Genomic DNA, 6385 nt, shown 5'->3' on the forward strand with positions numbered 1-6385 from the left:
TGTTTATTTTTACTTTCGTCGCGTTCGAGCGGACACTATTGGCTGAACGACATTCACGTAACCGAGAGTAGAGTAGATAGTAATAGTAATGACGATAACAGTGATGCTCTTAAAACTCTTACCTTGGCAACCACCGTCTCAACTGTCATCACTCGTTAAATACCCAATTTATAAGACGTCGATAGTGAAAAAAAAATATGTGCCAAAAGTAATAAGTGAATCGAATCAATAACTTTCCCGCCATTACGTCCATTGAGGTAAATAACAACACAGTCATCGTTCGTCCACATGTCAAATGCTTTCGAGATGCACATATATACGTTATGACTATCATGTATGTCACGGCACTGATAACCGTCTCACGTTTAATGATAATAATTCAATAGTATGTTCAGGGCAGTAATAGTAGTAAGTAATTTCTTGTCCACGTGTCATCGTCATTACATCTGTCTGCTGGAACTGTCAAAAGGGTATCTCAAAAGTTACCACGATTACGGTTGGTTACTTGTATTTCTTTTTTTCTTTTTTTTTTTTTTTGTTCTTTACGATCATTACGTACCAGTTTAGAAACGATGCTATATCATTCCCATTACTATTAATACATACGAAAGAACGGTAACTGGCGTAACAAGCGTACCATGTGCCATTTTATCGCGCGAGATTACACCTGGTGCGCTCTCCGTCAGCCCGGCGATCGTCGTCATCGTTGTCGTCGACGTCGTCGCCGACGCGAACCACCAATGCCAATGCCCGCCCGGCGAATGATCCTAGCCCGCCGGAAGTGGCGCTCTCGTGCGGCAAGGCCAACAAACTTTGGTTGCCAGTGCTGATTCACGCGAGACACTATGACAGTTGCCGATTGTGTGGAATTGAGAAATTGTGATTAGAATTTCATGAAAAGAATCGTTTTGTTATATTGTGGGATCGAATTGTATCTTATTACGTGCTTGGAGTGACATTCTGTTATAAAATATGTGTTCAAAGTTTACCGTTAATTGCGTTACCCGTGCATCGAGTTGCTTTGGAGGTTATTTTTGAAAAAGTGAGAAATTCGTTCTTGTACGAATTCCTGGATTTACGTGGTTGCATACCGTATGTCGAAATCGTCCGTCGAGTCGGGGGTAGGGACCGACTATTTAATGAGAAAATTTAATTTTCGTGACCTCGTTCCTAAAGTGTATCAAATGGACGTCCTCGTTTGTAACGCGCATGCGCGCATCGACGGTGTGTCTCATAGGAGATTATGGCGGTTAGGGGAAAGACCAGGAGCGATGCAGGCGAGCTGAAAACAAAGAGAAGTAAATGATCCAGTCGCTGGGATGCATGAGAGTCATTGCGTTTGGAATTTCGGCAGACTGCGTTCTTTGTGTCGGAACGATTTACGTTTTATGCAGCTATTCTGTTGCGCTCTCAAGCAACGCCGTTCCACAATGACATTTAAACAATTTGGATAAGACGTTCGTTACGTTAAATTTGATAGAAATGCTTTGTGGTAATCGTCATTAAAAAAATAGTTTGCCTTTATATTTCTCGCGGAAGTGTAACATAACAAAAAATTTTATTACTAGAACCTTGCGACTTGGAAATTGTTGCACTTGCCGCACGCTGGTTGCTCGTGCACAGAAATAACCAGATGGTACGCGCGGCTCAGTTTTCTCTTTTTTTCTTTCGTTTTGCATCTAAATTAATAAAAATATTTTCCGAGATGTAGCGTAACTTAGTTGGCCAAGTCTTGCCATCTGACGCGATGCCGTACACAATAATACCATTTACCGCTATTGCCGGTCCCTAGATACGTAGCTATCGTTTGGCATCATGAGAGAAAAAAAAGTTTCTAGTAATTACAGCGTTATTCATTTATAATCAGAATCGCCAACCCATAATTCGTAAAGCAGCATATTTTTCCCTGCTGGATTAAAACTATGAAAATTGAAACCCTTAATATTCCTTATTCAGTCGAGTTTCCTCGCTTCCAGCATCGTTCATATGACAAGTCATACGTACCGATAGCCTGTTACATTCCTCCTTAAATAAAAAATTACCGTTTCGACATAGACAAGGAAAAGAACAAAAAAAAATAACATTAAACCTTAGATTTAGGATTTTTCACAACAGGCTCCCTCACACACTTATTCTGTGGTTTAGTAAAGTTACGTTGTCGTTCATCCTATAAACAGACTTTATGAAAACAACATGGAAACCTATACTCTACGTGGCCTCGGATCCCGCTAGCCGGGCGCGGCTAGATTCGTAATAGGTATGAAGCGCGTTGCTACAGAGTCTCGTCAGTGATACGACAAACATGCTCAAAGAATACTTGACCATAGCGTCACTGGTTCTCCCGGTTCATTTTCAAAGGATTTATACCGCATGATTATTCCACACAAAAAAAATAGGTCGACGACAATTCAATATAAAACAGTCCTACTAAAGTATTAGGCATCTTAAGTCATTGATTGTTATTGTTACCCTCGTTCTCAAATACATCACAAGTCATGTAAAGCGTCCAAAGGAACTGCGACGTCACTCGAGTGTAACACGTCGTTTTCCTACTTCCGTCGCTTGTCAGTATTTCAAGCGTGTTCCGAAATTTGTTGAAAGTACTGCAAAAGTATATCTCATTCAGATACGTATGAAAGAATAAGGACAGCGTTGGTTGCAGTACTGGCAGTAAGTTTCGGAACATACCCTTCATTAGCCACGTTATCGCACTGCCAATCCCATTGACAGTAAATTTCACCGTTACCTAAATACTAAAAATTCCGGTACATTCCGTTTACCGGAACAAACAGTATACCAGGTATCGTGTATCTGAAATGGGGAAACTCGTAGTTCACGGTACTGAAAAAAAAAAAAAAAAAAAAAAAAGTACAGTAAAACCAGAAAGCTACCGTAGTCCGGATTGTCTGTTACGTTTGGCAAATCCACTTCACGCTCTGTCAAGCAAGTCTCGTAGGTACAGTTTGGTATGAAGGAGCAATAGTAGCGATGGGAGTAAATTTTACGGCCGTATAGTTTGGATTACTGTAATACACGCTGGGATAGTGCTGTTCCGTCGTACTATTATACTATAGCACCGTACTACTACATTACTACGTAGCACGATGAGAGGTATTAAGGGTGTCAGAGTTCCCCGCGTGTGAGGTTGAGTAAGATCTGGTTGCGTGGAGCCAAAGATAGGCGGAGCAACTTAGCCGACGTAAACAACGTTGTGCGCATGCGCGATGGGTCGTACGTCACGCGACCAGAAGAGACCGAGCAGCCGAATCAACTGAATATCCAGGAACACCGCAACGCAGCATTTAAACTACGATGCCGTACTGGCTTCGCGTCCCGTTTTTGAATCGCCTGACTTTCATTCCGCCGGTTGCCTCTCGCAGTACAATTGCACGGATATCCTTGACGCACCAATTTCAGGCATTAATTACTCGCTCGAGGTATCGTTGTTAATATCAATTTGAATTCTCTTCGTTAACCATAACCATGGGAAGCGATCATCGTTGCTCATGGTAATCATTGAGTACCCGAGCTAGAGGTTGCGCTATCTCTTGCATTACCGTTCCAGTAAGAAGTCTCACTGGTGCTGCGGCGCTAGCGATGGTTTGTCTGGCGATAGGTTAGGTTAGGTTGTAAACATAGTAGTACATCAACGAGAGATATATTTTCCTTTTTTTCCCATAATGCATATTAATGTCACTCGTTATCGTTAATAAGGAGCATAATACTGCAACGCGCTCGTTATTATTTTCTGGCCCACTAACGATGCATGATATTTATTTACAAGTCGATCGGGTTTTGTTCTCTCTCAGTGGGACATAAGATACTGGTTGGCTTTAATGGTAAATGGCAACGGTCTCTTAGCGATCGTGAGTTTAAATTGGAATTCGGCCGTTGGAACCCGGGCGTCTTCTTCCGATGCGCAGAATGACTTTTCTATTGGTTGTGCGCATATTGGATGAATTAAGTGCGCATGCGCAGAAGCCTTGGTCGCGAGCTAACGCATCCTCTCGTACACCGCTGATCTGCCAGACGAGGTTATGTCACTGCCACTTACGATCAGACGGTAAATAGGTTACGCAAGAGTGATCGCTGCCGGGTTACCACAGAGTATTACCTCAACGATTTAGTGCCTCGAGGAAATGGCGGAAACAATGGCGCATGCGATTCATCGTACTAGGTTTTTTTTTTTTTTTCAATTGTCGCTTCTGACCGTTAATACTTTTCTTGTAAACTGTATATACGTATATAATCTTCTCTTTTTCTCTCTCGTAATTCTTCCCGTTTCTTGCTGATATCCTGAAACGTGAAACTATGGTCGGTCGCTCGAGCATGGCTCTGTGCAATTTACTGGCGCGGGTCTCAATCGGCAGCACTCGGGGTATAGACGCTGTTACAACAGCGTAGTTCGTAATGTTATAGAGGAGCGATATAGTCGGGTCGCCTTTAAAGCACGGCATTAGCCTACAATGACGAGCATCGAGGACTTTCCACTTTCTCTCGTGAATTCGGCAGACTGTATGCCGATTGAGCGAAGATCGTTTCTTAGTTTCTTGTGGCCAACTCTAAGTAGGACGTAGCCGACATAGGTCGGCCACGAAGAGAAGCAAAAGTGAGAGTAGGTGGCTCCGATCTAGAACGGCCAGCTGGATGCCGCTTAGACTCTGTAGCATTTAAAGCGTTGTTCACAATGTACGACCAGGAAGACATTGATATCAGTTTAGCTTGTTTATATGCATAATATTTGTTTCTATCGAAGGATGCACTGTCCTAGGGGTATGCAGGGTACAAATTTTGCGAATAACAGTTTACAATGAACTTTTATCTCGGGTAAAAAAAGAGGCTCTTTGTATATTCAATTTTACTCTTCATCTTTGAAAAGGTCCGGAGGTCTAGTTTAACGTGGCTGAAGGACAAGTAGAATGGATTCTTCGAAAACAATGGAACTCCTGTGCACAATACGTAAATGCTGGACAGAGTCCGGCGCATTTGGAATTCGGAGCTTCATGCCGTCGAGTCTACCTGCAGAACACGTGCGAGATTGCGTGGGAACGATAGCTAGTCTAGCACGTAGTTGGAAATCGGGCTCCCTCCAGGAAGCGATGCACGTGTACGTAGAGTTAGGCCTTATTGGACGTTAGGTCACCCTAGTCGCGTAGTAAGGCCCTTATTGGGGTTTCGTGTCCAATCTACTCCGGTGCCTATAAAGTAGGTACCTGCGAGAAAGCCCTTTATAGGTATGAAGAAATACATCGCGGGCCTTACGGCCCCCCGTCACAAGGTCCCGTGAACCTTAAGAAACACGATTAAATCAATATTTAGTAGTTGGGACCCATTGAGAAAAGTTGCAAACGTCGTTCGAGTCATTTAAAAGGCGGTCGGTACTTGTCAAGAGGTCCCCAATCATAAGAGCCTGGGCCCTTTGCCACGTGTAATGGCAGTACTTATTACTCTCAAGTGTTCACCATGGCCGTCAATCGTGGCGCATATAACACCGTCCACAATGACGATTCGTCATAACAAAAGCTTGATAGCTGGAAAAAAAAGATTCCCCGCCATCGAACTCGGGTCAGTTTATTGACCCAGAAGCAGAGTCGTATGAAGTAGCTGATCTCGATGGCATCGTCTGGGACCGTTTTATAAATATGCCCCGCGTACGTCGAGCCGTAATGGACGTGCAGGTAGCGAATTTCAATGGGCCCAGTCACGAGGAGTCAGTCCCAACAGCGCTTGGGTAATTACCCGGGGTGAATGGACAGGCAAAGAATTTCGATGAGTATTAAAAGACATCGCATTATGTAAATAGGGGACGTATTCCACGCTGCAAGGCCCATATATCATACAGCGCCTATAAATACGACCAGACTATACCTTCTATGTCGAGCACATGGTATACTTTTAAAAGAATCCTCGCGATCCATTGTGTTCATAGAAAAACTTTAATAACATTTATTTATTCCCATTCAGCATCCGTCCGTATCATCTTGCTTCACCTTAAGTCACCTAACTGATCCATATAATTCTGTGAAAGGAGAAGCACCGCACACCCAAGAACCAGGTGAATATATATCAAGTCTAAATCATCTTCATCGGCTCGCACTGAAGTTCTAAGGCCGCATCCACATTCGGCGCACAATAACTAAGGCTAACGTAGCATTATGGTAGCTCCATAATTCATGCGTTGCATACACGATCCTCTTGCGGCACGCGCAGGAGTACAAGGTTGCATCAGCAGCAGTAGTACGTAGCAGCATTGAGTTCTAGGAGTGTTTGTTGATGGCGGGTAGAAGGGGATGTATATATAGGTATAGGAGTGGGTGGTCGTAGAGAGGGTCAATCTCTCTCTCTCTCTCTCTCTCTCTCTCTCTCTCTCTCTCTCTCTCTCTCT

At 43.5% G+C, this 6385-nt stretch overlaps 1 protein-coding gene and 1 long non-coding RNA gene across 2 annotated transcripts in view; one reads left to right on the forward strand and one right to left on the reverse strand.

Moving 5' to 3' along the window:
- LOC107267302 (zinc finger protein 395) overlaps positions 1-6385 on the forward strand; it is a 58169-nt gene that overhangs the window by 1755 nt on the left and 50029 nt on the right. The gene's annotated exons all lie outside the window — the stretch shown is intronic.
- Positions 492-1067, reverse strand: LOC112494287. Its single transcript, XR_003059555.1, has 2 exons — positions 990-1067; positions 492-843 (listed from the first exon to the last, which is right to left on the reverse strand). It is a non-coding gene; the product is annotated as an uncharacterized LOC112494287 (long non-coding RNA).

Source organism: Cephus cinctus, unplaced genomic scaffold, assembly GCF_000341935.2.
Source record: "Cephus cinctus unplaced genomic scaffold, Ccin1 Ccin1_scaffold0398, whole genome shotgun sequence".
In the NCBI taxonomy this organism is placed as follows: Eukaryota; Metazoa; Arthropoda; class Insecta; order Hymenoptera; family Cephidae; genus Cephus; species Cephus cinctus.